Raw genomic sequence first — 17,448 nt, 5'->3', positions numbered from 1 at the left:
ATTGAAAATCATGGAGGCTAACAGACTTGGGATTCAAATCCCATCCTGGATATTCCTTAAACTGTGATTAAATTAGCCTTTCAGAGCCTGAGTTCTTTCATGTAAAGCGGAGGAAGGATACACTGTGTTGCAGTGTGAGTAAAACAAGATGACACATACACAGACCTGAGCACACGAGAGGCAGGAAGCGAACAACTAACAACTAGATTGTATTTTACAGGTGTCAAAAAATTAGAATGACCGGGAAGCCCAGACTGTGTTAGTCTCAATTTTAAGAATTTTGTAATCTATGTATTGGATATCATGCAGTTGTTAAGAAAAGAAGATGGCTCTATGTCATGATATGGAAAGCTCTTCCAAGAAAAACCATTAAATGCAAAGAGTGAGGTGCAAAACACTGTGTATGGTAAGTAAACTACTGCTTTTTTTTTTTAACAAGACAAAAAAGAATATACGTATTCAAACATGCTTAAATATGCATAAAACATCTGGAAGAATACAGAAGAAACTAACACTGGTTACTTGTAAAAGTGTGGTCAGTTCAGTAGATGGGCTCTTTCAATCTCCAATCACTCTTCTTTTAGACTGAGAGTTACCAACTAGACTGAGAGTAAACCAACAACTACATTTGCTTGACTCACTTGAAACTGGCAATCAGGGTCATGGAGATCTGTGGGTTTGGAAGCAACTGTCACGACAAGAGCCAGGACTGCTCAAACTTTTATGCAATGCAAATCATCAGGGGTTCTTGTTAAATGCAGATTCTGATTCAGTAGGTGGAGCTAAGTAAGGCCTTAAAAGCTTTAAACAAGCTCCCAGGTGATACAGACATGCTGGTCTATAGCAACAAGGATCTAATGTCTAGCCACTGACTTCTTGAGTATCAAGTAGCAATGGTGGGGTGGGGGTGGCAGTAGCAGTAGTGACTTCCCACCCTCCAGTTCACACTCCAGGGGTGAGTCCTTCAAATTTAAATTCTAAGGCCTGTCCCCTTGAGTCCCACTCCTCCAAGTTTTCCAACAATTTTCTAAGGGCCCAATTACTTGTGTTAAATCCTTTTGTGGTTCAAGTACCCAGGATGGTTTCTGTTTCCAGCATATAAACCTGACTGATACAAGAGGGGTACTGGGTATGGGACAGGGAGGGGCAAAAGTGGAAGGGAGACCTTTTGCAATACATCTTATAATACTTTTTCATTTTTCAACCATATAAATGTATTGCTCATTCCAAAAATAAGTAAATGATTAAAAGTAAAGAGAAACAAATATGCAATTGTTCTCTTAAACACATCTGTATTGACCAGAATGCTATTCTACATTGAGAAAGTTTCGATTCTACCCATTGGCATTTTCTCCCTACAACTTGGACTTGCCCCATTACCTTCCTTTCTTACATCTAACACTCAATACCCTACTGTCCTAATAAGTATGTGCTACCTAAACGAACAGGCCTGCTTGCATTGTGTCCTCTTTGACCCTACACTAGTATCCACTAAGGCAGTTTACTTGGAGTAAACCAAAACACAGTAGGATGCAGATACTGGGCATTCAGTGAACATCCAGGAAATGAATTCCATTCTCCCTATTCTTCCCAAAGGTTGGGTGTCCCGTCAATTCTTCAATCCCAAGGCTCACTGACTCCAGCTACCCACCCCAAGTTTAGTCACTCTCCAGCTTCAGGCCCCAATCACTTTATGTGGGTATTTCTCACACAGGACTGACAGGGTATGCTTTTCAAAATTCCTAATTGTATTATACGTACATTAATTGCTCAAGAAATATTAATAAAAGGAATAAACAGTATTAATAAAAGGAATAAACAGCCCTGAAACTAGTCTCCCTACTCCAATCCAGCTGACACGCAGCTGCCATAAATACAAGCTATCTTGACAACAGACTAGCTAATCAGGGGGGTTGGTGAACTGAGTAGTACACTGGTAGGAGAGAAAAAAGCTTCCCGAAGTCTATCCCTCCCTGTAAAATGGAGAGAAGGATATGGATATGTCAGCTGTATTCCTCTTGATCTCTCAGTCAGTCAGCCTACCACAGATTAGTAAGCCTCCGTAACTCAGTCCTATTCAAAGGCCTTTCTTTACTGGTTTACTATCTTGAGCAATAGTTAGCAAATAGGTCTTTGGACCAACACACAGAATTAATTTCTCATAGAACCAAATTTATTTAATTTATAGAATTTTCCTTTATACTAATATCATATTCTTTCTAACCTTTCAGTGCTTAAACACACTTTTCAAATTAAAAAGATGGTAACTGTTTTTAATCCTTACCAATATTACACAGTATTGCAAAGAAAACGGCAGTGTACTGATTTTTAAAGATCTCTAAGAAAAGTGGGGGGATAAAAACAACTCAAGATGCGTTAGTATGCTGTAATGTTCTTTATCTTTATCAAGATGCAAAATGGTACTGAATGCACTACCGTTCATTTGGGGGAGTGGAGAGAGCCAATACATTCATACCTGTTTTTTAAATGCATGGCTATCTCTGGAAGGGTGATCAAGCAACCTGAATTGCCTCTTGGGAGGGGAACTAGATAATTAAGGAACTGGAGAGGAAGTATGAAACTTATTTTATTCAGTGTATATCCTTTTGTTTTGAATGTTGCACCATGAGCATGTATTAAATATAAAAAATATAATTAGATATTTGTTTTAAATGTTCTTATTTGGCAAAATAAGAAGCTGGCACTGTAGGACAACTTCAAATTCTTTTGAATTTGCACTTGGTCAGTGCCTTCTGAAAGTCTGGTAAGGTTGGATCCACAGAATTAACTGCAAAACCCTAGGATAGCAACTCCACTGTACACAGATAATGAAAGACCTCAGGGCCCTTGGCTAGCCAAAAGCTACTTCCTTGATCAAAAAACTTCACAGGGCATAGGCAGCTCACTGTCTACAGACTACACAAATCTCTCCAGGTGGATCAAGAATAACCCAGGGATCACTAAGTCTTCCTAAGGAGAAGGTGGTTCTCTCTACTTCTCTAAAGCGTGACAAGAAAAAAAAAAAAAAATAAAGCGTGACAAGGATGTAAGTCACTCATAGTGAATGGGGAAACCCAACTGCAATCCAGAGAAGAGAGAGGCAGTTGATCTTAGGGATCAATCTGGTTAAGACCTGGTGGATCACAATTACACAGCTGCCTTGGGGACAGCTCAGATTCATCTATCAACAAATCTTATTAAGTGACTTTGATCTGGCCAGTCAATTTCAGGTCTCAGAAGATTATAAAATGGATGTACTTCTGGTTTCTGTCTTTAAGAAAAACCAGACACCAACTAAGTTTTAAAACTACCAGGTGGATAGACATTTTCCCAAAATGGAAATGTAGATGGCCAACAGGCACACGAAAAGATGCTCAACATTGCTAATCATCAGGGAAATGCAAACCAACCCACAACAAGCTATTACCTCACACCAGAATGACTATCATCCAAAAGAACACAAATAACAAACGCTGGCAAGGATTTGGAGAAAGGGAAGCCCTTGTACACTGTTGGTGAGAATGTAAATTGGTGCAGCCACTGTAGAAGACAGTACAGAGGTTTCTCAAAATACTAAAAATGGAACTACCACATGACTCAGCAATTCCACTCCCGGGGATATATCTGAAAAAAAAACAAATGAAAACACTAATTCAAAAAGATACATGCACCCCAATGTTCACAGCAGCATTAATTAAAATTGTAAGATAGGGACTCAACCTAAGTGTCTATCAACAGAAGAATGGAGGGAGTTCCCTGGCAGTCCAGTGGTTATGACTCAGAGCTTTCACTCCTATGGCCCTGGGTTCAATCCCTAATCAGGGAACTAAGATCCTGTAAGTCGAGGGGTGCAGCCAAAAAAAGAAAAAAGAAAGAAATATTTATTTTTAAAAAACAGATGAATGGGTAAAGAATATGTGTGTTTGTGAGTATATATGTATAATGAAAAACTACTCAGCCATAAAAAAAAAAAGAATAAAATGTTGCCATTTGCAGCAACATGGATACACTTAGAGGGCATTAATTCTAAGTGAAATAGGTCAGACAGACAAAGACAAACACTGTGTGACATTACTTACATGTGGAATCTAAAAAAAGCAACACAGTAATGAATATAACAAAAAAAAAAAGGCAGATTCACAGATATAGAGAACAAACCAGTGATTATGGGAAGGGCAATGAAGGGACGGGCAGGTAGGAGGCACAAACTACTGGGTGTAAGATAGGCACAAGGATATAGTGTACAAGACAAGAAATATAATCAATATTTTATAATAACTGCAAATGGAAAGTAGTAACCTTTAAAAAGTATGTAAAATTTTTTAAAAATTAAAAAAAAACCTACTAGAACCAACAAGGCCCTACTGTATACTACAGAGAACTCTATGCAATATTCTGTGATAACCTATATAAGAAAGGACTCTTAAAAAAAGAATGAATTATGTACACATATAACTGAATCACTTAGCTATGTACTAATACAACATTGTAAATCAACTATACTTCAACAATTTTTTTTTTAAAAACTAGGTAGAATCACATGAAACAGCTGATAATCAACTGTTTCTTACTGACAAAAATCATAACTTTATTTCATTCAATCTAAAAATTGGAACAACCATAAAGGAAGCTGGAAAGCTGAGGCAAGGTTAACAAAAGAGGCAATGTGAATGGAATCTGTATAGACAGAAAAGGGGAGAGAAAATTTCCAACACGTAACTAACAGCCATGATGAGACTCTAGTTTCCAAACTAACACTGCAGCTGGGAGTCATATTCCTAATGGAAATAATAGCCAGAAAGGAGGAGACACTGAACACCAAGCTGAAAAAAAATTTAGCTCTGGGGAGGAGAGAGGGATTGAGAATAGCCAAGAGACTTTTGCTTGTAGTTTTAATTTTTACAAGAGTTTAATCACAAAATACCTGTGTAAGTAAAAATAAATACTTTTAAATTAAAAGTTTAAAAAAATATTTAATGGTCAGATATCAAACGATAGCTTCATGGTTGTTGAATTTATATGCTGCTGGAGAAGGGAATGGCAACCCCCTCCAATATTCTTGCCTGGAGAATTCCAGGGACAGAGGAGCCTGGCTGGCTACAGTCCATGGGGTCACAAAGAGTCAAACATGACTAACTGATTAACACTTTCACTTTGGGACATCCACAAAACAGAATATTATGCAGCTGTTAAAAAAAAATGAAAACGAACTATGAATTGACAAAGAAAGATTTCCAAGTTTTAGAAAGCAAACTATAAAATCACCTTTTGTTGTTCCAAAAGAGGAAAATAAGAATATATACTTGCTTGGCTTGTATTAAATAAAGAAATACTGGTAGGATGGACAGAAATGAATAAAACTGGTTGCCTTTGGGAGTAGTGTGAGTATAAAGTAGAAAGAGAAGTGGATGCAATAATTCTCACTGTATACCCCGTCATTGTTCTGACTTTTTGATTCTATTCAATCTCTATCCAATGGATTATCAATTAAAATCCTTTGCATTTCCCAGGCAGACTACCATTATCATATTCAAGTTATGATTACACTGTCTCACTTTCAATTCTGATATCTGCCATTTATTTTTCTCATTTATCACACTGATTAGTGTTTCTAAGATGATGTTGAAAATTAGCAGAGATAGTTGACATCCTTCTCTTTAATGAAAATGTCTCTGGTGTTTTATCATTAAAGATTTCTTATTAATGCCTTTAATCAAGTTCATGAAGTTTTTCTCTATGTGTAACTTACTGAGGATTCATCAAGATTAAATTTTGAGAATTTTCAGCCTTTGTCTAGGTGATTATATAGGTCTCTGCTTTTATTCTATGGAGATAATGAAATAATACATTTCCTAAGAAGTTATCATTACCCTGCTTAAAAAAAAAAAAGTCATATTTGATTGTGTGAATCGTTCATTAAATAAATAACTCTTTGGTCTTTTTAGCATTTTATTGACTAGTTTTGTGTCTCTTTCATAAGCAGAATTTGCCCAAGTTTCCTCATATTATGCCGTTCCTGCCCAGTTTCATTCAGGCTACACTAACCTCATAGAATGGACTAGAAAGTTTTATTTCATTTTCTGTGAAACTGCCTACTCTGGTGTGTTTTCATAAAATAATTATCTACCTTTTCCATTACTTTTATGTTACTAGGCTGGTCAAGTTTTCTTGAGTTTATTTTGCCTGTTTAGGCAAATAAGAGTTTGAATGATCATCAGATACAATTTAGATGTTCAAAACCAGCAGTTTTCCTTTGAAGAAAAGAGCTCAAGAGTCAATAAAAAACATTTCAACCTCAAGCCACAAACAGGATTTTTACATGATGATTACAAGCACTAGATTGCTAAGCAGTTTATAGGACAGAAACTATGCCCTATAGGGTCCATTATTCAAACATGCCTTAGTTTGGATTCTAGACAATCTTAATAGGTCCTGACGACACAAAACAAATAATCAAATACCAGGGCTTCCAGGATGGCAAGGGCCCAAAGTTTGGTGGGCTCCTTGGAATCCCCGACTCCTCTCCCCAAGTACAGAGACCAAAAACATTCTTGATTTGTGGATAGAAACAAGTAAAGGAGTATAACTCTAGAATTACCTGGCCTGCCTATAGCCCAATAACCAGGGCTAGATGGAAGAGAGGCACTGTCTCTCTGGGGAAAGCCTGAGCTAGACAGACAGTGGGTTCTGCCCACTCTCCACTATCTCCCTCTACCACACCTAAACAGACCCTTCTCTTTCTAAATTACATTTCCTACCACTCACCTCCTAATCTCTTTGTTTAGCTTAGTCTACTTCCTCTGTTCACCTTCCCCAGAAGCAGCAATAGAGTCCACTGTAAACTTTTTCATCAGGTATTGGGGGGGCTGGGAAAGAGACTTTAGAGAAGAAGACTTAGCACTTGGGGTGAACCTTAAAAGATGAAGAGAGCTGTTTGCTAAGTGTATAAATTTCTTCTAGAGTGTTATATATTAGACATTCAATAAATGTTCATCAAATGTACTTATAAAAAAAGGCTTGATTTTGAATACCTAGAGTCACAAAACAGCAACAGGAATATATACACACAGACCACAATGAATTCCCAAAACAAACCAAGAATATCCATGCTGTAGATGTCAAAGAGACAAACATATCCCAGTACAGAAACTGTCAAATTGGAGGAGATATACGCACGGGTGCTGTGGTCATTATGACAAAATTAAATTAGTTACCAAAAAGCTTTTTTCTGAAGGCCAAAAACTATTAAAAACTCATCTGTCTAAAATTCAATTTAGGGGAACACCCTAGTGGTCTAGTGGTTAGGATTAGGTGCTTTCACTGCCAGGGCCCAGGTTCAATCCCTGGTCAGGAAACTAAGATCCACCAAGCTGCGTGGCACAGTCAAAATAAATAAAATAAAATTCAACTTGGAAAATAACCTAAACTTCACAGTAACTTAGGTTACTATGGTGACCTTAAGCAAGTGGTAAAACTGGTCACTAAAACAAGAAGCCACAGAAGACCAATGTAGCCAATCAAACGTAAAGAGACAAGAAGAGTGACAAAAATTAAAGAAAGAGAAATTCATCAATTCCCCTGACATTTTCTGAGTACCCACTCTGGGCCAGGAAATGTGCCAGGGTTTGGAAATACAGAGCCAAATCTATAAAAACCTGTGACCACAACAGCTTACAGAGGAACAAAGACAAGGCACACTGCGCCTTTGATTTCCTCATACACATACCTTCCCTAACCAGGTCTGTTCACTTCACCCGAATCACTTCCCCTCTGTCCACTCTTCCCAGGCAACAGCCTTATGCCCTGCAGCCTCAGAATCTCTGAATATATATATCTCGAGTAGCCCCCATCTCTTTCCAATCTCTGTCAGTTTCCTGTTTCTTCCTTCATAAATAACATTCACCCCAATCTGTAACTACTTCATTTGTTTCTCTGCTGACTTGCTTACGTTCATGGCCTGATTTCCTAGGAGATTACAGACACCCCTAAAGACATCTATCTCTCATTCACTGCAGTATCCTCAGGAGGAATAAATGTGTATTTCTATATACACAAATAACTGTAATTAAGTATCACAGGTGCAACTACAGAAGACTGTTTAAAGTAGAATACGGGAGAAGGAAATGGCAACCCACTCCAGTATTCTTGCCTGGAGAATCCCATGGACGGAGGAGCCTGGTGGGCTACAGTCCACAGGGTCGCAAAGAGTTGGATATGACTGAGCGACTTCACTTTCACTTTCACTTTCAACCCTCAGCTGAGAAGACTTTCAGCTCTTGTGCTTGCTATTGTTTTCTTGAGTTCTCAAAAATCTGTGACCATATTTCTTTTAAGTTGCCTGTTTTCTAATTGCATCACTTTACACACTGTTGTCTAATAATATGTGGTATTTAGAATACCTTCTTAATTATTTTGAGCAGCCATTGCCTGTATTTTCTTAGCACCTCCTTGGTTTTCTTACATGAACTCATCTGACAGGGAAATGCAGCTTTTTTGTTTGCCCTCTCTGCATACTGGACCGTCTGAGTCAGTGTTCTAACTAATCCCTGATGGTCTCTGAGCTACTGTTCTACCAGACTCAGTAGTTACGTGCTTTAGGAATTTTTCGGTAGAATTGGTCCTATTAGGAGACTCTTGGTGTCACCTTTGTTATCTTAAAAGCTGGTCCCTTCACTGAGGCTCTGAATTTTTTGAAAACTTGATTCTATTTCAGCTGAAAATTGGCAAGGCTATTTAAAAAATTGAGGGAAGCCATTTAAGAAACTGAAAAGTAATTGCAAACAACATTGGGTAGTTGTGACTTTCATCAGTTGAATTTTTGTGCTCTTTTCCCTGTGTACGTGGTGGTTCTATTTTTCTCCAATAAAGCTTTTTATTTAAAATAAATAAATAAATAAAGTAGAATACGGTACTGAGGAGCAAAAGGCTAGTTCTAGGGGGAGAGGAAGGAGGGTGAGGAAGAAGAAGGCCTCAAGACAACTAGTGAAAATGAGACACGTGACTCAATTCTGAAAGATGAATCATCATTTTCCAGGTGACCAAGGAGGCAGTGAGGCTGAAAGTCCTTCTGGGAGAAGGTGTAAAATAAGTAAATCAGCACAGGTACAGAAGAAGTGAAGCACAAAAGAAGGTAAGGATGTACAGGAAACTGAAGGTGAGAAAAGAAACAACAACCCTGCGTAGAGAACTATGCAGGAACCCCATGGATTCCACACCTATTGTACGAATGGGCAGGTGGGCCTGAAATGATTGTTGCCTGATAGCAATCCATGGACCACTGGGTGTTCATGAACACAGAGCTGGTGGTCCACAAGGTCTCCTTGAGGAATGTTTTATTGTGCTTTTCCACAAATCTGTACTATTTTTATTAGAGCTTCCCAGCTGAGATGCCACGAACGAGCAATAACATGAAAAAGGTTGAGAAGTACTGATCAAGACGACTGCCAAATAATCAAGTACTACTAAGGAATTTTAGTGTGTGTGTTTGCAATTAACCTGGCATTGTATGATCACTCTCAAAAGGTAGATATAGTGGTTTTAAAATATGTCTGCAAATTTTACATTCCTTCCCTCAAAAGGTAAAGCCTAATTATCCTCCCATTGAATGTGGCCTCATTTCTAACACATAGAATATGGCATCAGTAATGGTGTAGGACTTCAGGTCTGGGTCCTAAACAGTGCTGCAATTCTACTTCTGGGTAAACATACCCTGAAGAATTGAAAGCAGAGACTCAAACAGATACCTATATACTGACGTTCACAGCAGCATTACCCTTAATAGTCAAAAAATGGAAGCAACTCAACTGTCCATCAACAGAAGAACGGATAAACAAGATGTGGTATGTCCACACAGTGGAATATTATTCAGTCCTAAAAAAGAATAAAATTCTAATATAGCCTAAGACACAGATGCACCTTGAAAACACCATTGTTGTTCAGTTTCTCAGTCGTGTCCAACTTTTTGCAAGCCCATGGACTGCAGCATGCCAGGCAATCCCAAGAGGACAAATTGCAAGATCTAGGGTAGTCACATTCATAAAAACAGAGGGTTGGATGGTGGTTTTTAGGGGCTAGTGAAGGAAGAGGATGAGGAGTTACTTTTTAATCTGTATAGAGTTTCTGTTTGGGAAGATGAAAAAGTTCTGACAACACAGAGAATATAGTCAATATTTTATAATAACGATAAAAGGACCATAACCTTTACAAATTGTGAGTCCCTATATTGTGCTCCTGTAAATTATAAAAAATTGTACATCATTATACTTAAATAAATAAATGTATTTACATTCTAAATAAATAAGTAATTTTGGAGATGGGTGGTGGTGATGGTTGCACAACAATATGAATGTACTTAATGTACTAGACACTTTAAAATGGTTAAAATGATAAATTTTGTGTATTATTTTAACACATACACAGCACTACCACTTCTTAGGTTCCCCTCTCTGCGAGAAGCCAGGTGCCACATCATGAGAACATTTTAGATGCCCTACAGAGAGGTTCACACATAGCCACAAGTATCCCACAAGCAATCAGCACCAACTTAGGACAAACATAAGACCTTGACCCAGAGGCTGCTCCTGAATTCTTGATCCACACACTGAAAGAATAATGGTAATGTTGTTTTAAGCCACTAAATTTTTAGAAAATTTGTCACACAGCAATAACTAACTAACATAGAAGTTAGCCCCAATGCTACTAAAAGTGAGATCCATAGATAGTATATTGGTTGGAGGCACTAGTCCCCATGTTTTTTTGTGTTTGAGCCACACTGCTCTACACCACCAGAAAAGTCAACCTACCCTGGGGCTCCACCAAGGAATGGAGAGGAAAGGACCATTGCAAAGTGAAACCCATACGAAATGAGAGGGACTAACTCTACCTGTACAACCAGAAAGGCAGAGAATAGCCCAGGTCTAACACAGAAATACCGGAGAAGGTGATGGCACCCCACTCCAGTACTCTTGCCTGGTAGGCTGCAGTCCATGGGGTCGCTAGGAGTCGGACACGACTGAGCGACTTCACTTTCCCTTTTCACTTTCATGCATTGGAGAAGGAAATGGCAACCCACTCCAGTGTTCTTGCCTGGAGAATCCCAGGGACAGGGGAGCCTGGTGGGCTGCCGTCTATGGGGTCACACAGAGTCGGACGTGACTGAGCAGCAGCAGCAGCAACACAGAAATACAACCCTGGCTTGTACACAGCATATGACCTCAAGTCCCAGGAAGTCTTAATGCTCAGAGTCTTGGCTGCTTCTGAGTAAAACTAAGCTGCACACTGTGCAGATGCTTAAATTAGAGCTAGACAGTGCCTGGCAGAAATCTGTCTGGTCCCCCCACATACACACCAAAAATACAAACTGAAGAACTGCTACAGGGGGAAAAAGAGGAACCAAAAGGGATAACAATTTCCCTCAGATTTCCTACTTCCACTACTAGTCAGCATTTCCTCACGTGGCTATTCATAATCAATGTGAGCAGTTTCCTCTAGGGGCTATATACTGCCTCTACATATATCTCACAGGATTTTTACCACCATCCCATGAGGACTTATGGAATTGTTAGGATCACTGCACCTGTCTTACATGTGTGGAAATGGAAGCTCAAAGAGAGTGACTAGGTGGAGCTGTAACAGAGATCACTGTCCAAGTCACCTCACTAAACCCAGTGAAGAGACTTCTGCTCTTAATTTGACTTCACATACAAATATCCTTGTTCTAAGATAGGTCCACAGAGGTGTCTTTTGTGGTACCTACCTAATGGCCTACCTGGTGGTAGCCAATAATTTGCCTGAACTTTGCCCCAGGGGTTGGGCAGGCTGCTTCCAGATTCTTCCCTGTATAAACAGCCTTTCTGCAAACATACAATAATCATTTACTTCAAGAATCAGAGCATGCCACTCTATTCCTGGTTCAGGGCACATACCGGAAGCAAATGACTTTTATGCACAAAAGTAACATTCTAAGCCATCTCCAGCCTTTGTGGAGAGGAGACGGGGATGGAAACCGTATTCAGGGTAAAACAAAGAGCTGACTATTAAACTACAGAAAAACTGTACTATTTTGGATGTCTTCTCTCTTTCCCTATCCCTTCACCACTTCCATTCTTCAACATCTGATACATCTAACTCTGAAAATGTCTTGAATTCATCTCTCCTCTCTAAGCTGATCCTTTCCCACAATTGAACAGTCAGCTCTTGTTGCTGTTGTTCAGTCACTAAGTTGTGTCTGACTCTTTGCAACCCCTAGACCACAGCATACCAGGCTTCCCTGTCCTTCACCATCTCCTGGAGTTTGCTCAAATTCATATCCATTTGTTGATGATGCCATCCAACCATCTCATCCTCTGTCACCTCCTTCTCCTGCCCTCAATTTGACCCAGCATCGGGGTCTTTTCCAATGAGTCAGCTCTTTCCTTCAGGTGGCCAAAGTATTGGAGCTTCACCTTCAGCATTAGTCCTTTCAATGAATGAATACCAATTTAGTCAATCAACTAGTCAATCAATTTAGGATTGACTAGTTTGATCTCCTTGCTGTTCAAGGGACTCAAGAGACTTCCCCAGCACCACAATTCGAAAGCATCAATCTTCGGCACTCAGCCTTCTTTATGGTCCAACTCTCACATCCATACATGACTAATGGAGAAACTATAATTTTGACTAGATGGATCTTTGTCGGCAAAGTCATGTCTCTGCTTTTTAATATGTTGTCTAGGTATGTCATAGCTTTCCTTCCAAGGAGCACACATCTTTTAATTTCATGGCTGCAGTCACCGTCTGCTTGTTTTTGAAGCCCAAGAAAATAAAGTCTGTCACTGTTTCCATTTTCCCCCGCCTATTTGCTATGAAATGACGGGACCGGATGCCATGATGTTAGTTTTCTGAATGTTGAGTTTTAAGCCAGCTTCTCCAGTATGCCCAAGTAATTCCTATACACTTCTATCAGTCCTGGCAAAGGGCCAGATATAGAGACATCAATAAATATTTGGTGACTGAATAAACACCACCACTTTTCTGTTCCTACAAGGGATTGGACCATGTCTCTCTCCTGCTTAAAATCTTGCCCAAACTCCCACCTCACCTTATCTGTCCCTCTCCAGACTCTGAGAACATACATGTTCTGTGAACCCTCAATACTTCTGCTCACATTGTCCCTTCTGCCTGCTCTCACACTTCACTCTCATTCTGGAAATCTTATCCTTTAATCTCACTTCCTTGCAGATACCCTTAACTCCCTGGCCCCTCTTGTCCTCCATCACACCTGCCTGGATAAACCCCAACTATAGGATAACCCACTTCAGTATTCTTGCCTGGAGAATCCCATGGTCAGAGGAGCCTGGTAGGCTACAGTCCCCGTGGTCACAAAGAGTTGGACATGACTCAAGCAAGTTAGCACACATGCATGTAGGTCCATCAGATTCTGCACATTTTTCCACTCCTGCACCCAGGCAATTGATTATACTAGAGAATACCCACAGGCTGATGGGTCTCACTTTAAATGCACAGCCACAGAAAGTAGTTCCTCTGGGGCTGAGGGGACTCTCTGACTGGATATGGGAAAAAAAGGTCTTCTAAGGAGACCAGAATGTCTCTATCTTAATCTGGGTGGTTACACATGTATATACATGAATAAACATTCATCAGGATACACAGTTAAGGGGCGTCCCTGGTAGTCTAGTTGTTAGGAATCTGTCTGCCAATGGAGGGGGACACAGGCTGGAACTCTGGTCTGGGAAGATTCCACATGTTAAGGACCAACTGAGCCCGTACACCACAACTACTGAGACTGTACTCTAGAGGGCGGGAGCCACAACTACTGAGCCCATGTGCTGCAATTACTGAAGCCTGTGCCCTAGAGCCTGTGCTCCGCAACAAGAGAAGCCACCCCAATGAGAAGCCTGAGCACTGCAACTAGAAAAAGCCAGCTCAGCAACAAAGACCCATTTTAGCCTAAATAAATGAATAAATAGATAAAATTTAGAAAAAAAGAAACATAAAGCAAATCCATGTAATGGGAAAAAAATTTTTTAACTATAACAAATATAGCACCCTGGTGCAGGATGTTGACAGCGGGGAAGACTGTAGGTGTGAGGGTAAGAGACGGGGATTCTATACTTTTTGCTCAGTTTTGCTATGAACCTAAAAGTGTTCTAAAAAATAAAATCTCTCTCTTTTTTTTAAATCTCCTATACTCACTGCCAACTCTCAAATTTCTATCTCTAACTCAGGGCTCACATCTAGATGCTTGACTTTTATTCTACCATCTGCTCAACATCTCTGCTTGGTGATGAAAAAGGAATCCCATATTTGAAATGTCTAAAATCAAACAGCTGGTTTTCCCCATTTCAGCAAATACTCTATCAGTACTTTGACCAAAAGTTCTTGGAGTCTTCCTTGAATCTCCTCTGTCTCTCAAAACATCATCAGCAAATCTATTGGCTATACCTTTGAAAAATACCCAGACTCTGATCCCTTCTCATCATTTCCACCAATGCTTTTTAGTTCAGCAACTATCACCTTAAATTCGACTACTACAAGACTCTTAGGGCTCTCCCTATTTCTCCCCGTGCCTGCCTATTACAGGCATACTACACACAATAACCACAGCCACTTTTAATAACTGAAATCAGATAATGTCACTTTACCGTTTAAAATCCTTCAGTGACTTCCTATTATATTTACAATCAAGTCCAAAACCCCTCCTCTGGCCTATCCCGCCCCTGCTGACAGGTGTGGGCTCATCTTCTACCTCTGGCCCCCTTACTCTTAACTCTCCATCAACTGCCTGAATGTGCCCAGTATGCTATGCCTTGGCTGCCTCCACCTGGAACCCTCTTCCCCTGGATACCCCTCACTCTCTTCAGATTTCTGCTCAAATGCTTCTGTGTCAGACAGATGCTCCCTGGTCATCCTCTACATTGAAAAGCTCTCATCATAAACATACCGCATCACTCTCTGTCCACTTACCATTACTTTTTCCTCTTCATTTATCACCACCTAGTCTTCATGGAATCGATCTGTTTATTTATGGTCTATCTCCACTGGAAGATCAATTCCTGAAGATCAGGGTCTATGTCTAGCCTAATCACCACTCTTCTCCAGCATCTAGCACTATATAAATGATTTGGCATCAGCCATCTTTTGGAACTCTTCTAAAATTCCTACACACAAAATTAATTGTTGTCTCTCAGGGATTTGCACCCGAACTCTATGCAGAGTAAATGTCACCCCATAATATAATTAATTTCAGGAACTTGACTCTATATCCTAGGTACAGGACACAGAATGGGGAATCAAGCTCAGAAGCCAGACTATCTGGATTCAAATCCCAAATCCATTACTTATCAGTTGTGCAACTTTGGCAACTTACTCAACTGCTGTGCCTCTGTTTCCTCACGTATAAAATGGTAACAATAAAAGTACACACTTCATTGTATTGTGAGGGTTAAATGGGGTATAGGATTAGGGTTAGGGTTTAGACTTGTGCCTAATAGAGTAAGTCACTCATTAAATATGAAATATTAGCAAAGATTCAAAATCACTGCAGATGGTGATTGCAGCCATGAAACTAAAAGACGCTTACTCCTTGAAAGGAAAGTTATGACCAACCTAGATAGCATATTAAAAAGCAGAGACATTACTTTGCCAACAAAGGTCTGTCTAGTCAAGGCTATGGTTTTTCCAGTGGTCATGTATGGATGTGAGAGTTGGACTGTGAAAAAAGCTGAGTGCCGAAGAATTGATGCTTTTGAACCGTGGTGTTGGAGAAGACTCTTGACCCTTGGACTGCAAGGAGATCCAACCAGTCTATCCTAAAGGAGATCAGTCCTGGGTGTTCATTGGAACGACTGATGGTGAAGCAGAAACTCCAATACTTTGGCCACCTCATGGGAAGAGTTGACTCATTGGAGAAGACCCTGATGCTGGGAGGGACTGGGGGCAGGAGGAAAAGGGGACAACAGAGAATGAGATGGCTGGATGGCATCACCGACTCGATGGACATGAGTTTGAGTAAACTCTGGGAGTTGGTAATGGACAGGGAGGCCTGGCGTGCTGCGATTCATTGGGTCGCAAAGAGTTGGACACGACTGAGCGACTGAACTGAACTGAACTGAACTGAAGGATGACAGGACACAATTAACAATCCTTGGCCAGAATGCTACAGACAAAGCCAAATACTTCACCGGCCTTAAACTTCTTGAGGGCCCTACTAGCTGAAGGGAATGATTTCTCTTTATTCCATAGTGCCTAGTATAATGCCTCAATACACATATGTGGAAAGCTCAGAAATGAGGTAACTTTTTTTTAAAAAGATGGCACAAGAAGTGAAGAGGTATGAACCAGGAACCCAAACTTGATCAGTGCAAATAATCCTAATGAAAAAGAAATAGAAAAGAAAGAGAGCTAAGGACATTATGGAACTCAGATTCTGAAATCCTTTGTACAAGAAATGGAAGGATACCATGATCAACTTAAATGGAAACAAGGTGGTGGAAACATGCCAAAGAGTCAGGAAAGAAATAGACAGAAGGAGCTTTTTTCACTGTGTTCAGAGTAAGAACAGGGAAGGCCAAGCCTACTGTTCAGGACAGATGGTGTGCTCCCACCAGATGACAGGAAGAAGGCAGAAGGCATCAGAAAAAGCAGTTTCCATTCCATCCACCAAGCATCATTACTAGGAAACTGCAGACTCTCATACATTAGACAGTCAGATTATCAATGCAACGGCAGAAGAGGGCAGGGAGGATTACTCCATCTCCAGAGCAGAAGATGGATATGTGGAAAGTTCACCCCACAGTGGTAGGTCTAAAATTAGAATGTGGATTCTTATCAATATTCTATAGTCTGTTTGGTGAGATAAACTGCTTTGAGAACTAATGATCTCCATGGAAAATCTAAATCTGTATTTTATAAATGCTGGTCTCTGAGAAAACAGGCTTCCCTGATAGCTCAGTTGGTAAAGAATCTGCCTGCAATGCAGGAGACCCCAGTTGGATTTCTGGATCAGGAAGATCTGCTGGAGAAGGGATAGGCTACCCACTCCAGTATTCTTGAGCTTCCCTTGTGGCTCAGTTGGTAAAGAATCTGCCTGCAGGGACTTCCCTGGTGGTTCAGTGGCTAAGACTCTGTGCTTCCAATGCAGGGGGCCCGGGTTCATACCCTGGTCAGGGAACAAGATCCCATGCGCTGTAACTAAGACCTCATGCAGTCAAATAAATAAATAAATATATATTTAAAAAAAAAAAAAAAAGAATCTGCCTGCAATGCGGGAGACCTGGGTTCAATCCCTGGGTTGGGAAGATCCCCTGGAGAAGGGAAAGGCTATCTACTCCAGTATTCTGGCCTGGAGAATTCCATGGACTGTACAGTCCACAGGGTCACAAAGAGTTGGACACAACTGAGCAACTTTCACTTTCACTGAGAAAACAGAAATCCTATTTCTGAGGGAAT

At 40.2% G+C, this 17,448-nt stretch overlaps 1 protein-coding gene across 7 annotated transcripts in view; it reads right to left on the bottom strand.

Moving 5' to 3' along the window:
• The window catches only part of PHF20 (PHD finger protein 20), a 135,480-nt gene that overhangs the window by 91,186 nt on the left and 26,846 nt on the right, over positions 1-17,448 (bottom strand). The gene's annotated exons all lie outside the window — the stretch shown is intronic.

Source organism: Cervus canadensis, chromosome 10 (genome assembly GCF_019320065.1).
Source record: "Cervus canadensis isolate Bull #8, Minnesota chromosome 10, ASM1932006v1, whole genome shotgun sequence".
NCBI lineage: Eukaryota > Metazoa > Chordata > Mammalia > Artiodactyla > Cervidae > Cervus > Cervus canadensis.
The sequence above is the reverse complement of the archived record's forward strand: the minus strand, read 5'-3'. Positions and strand labels throughout refer to the sequence as shown.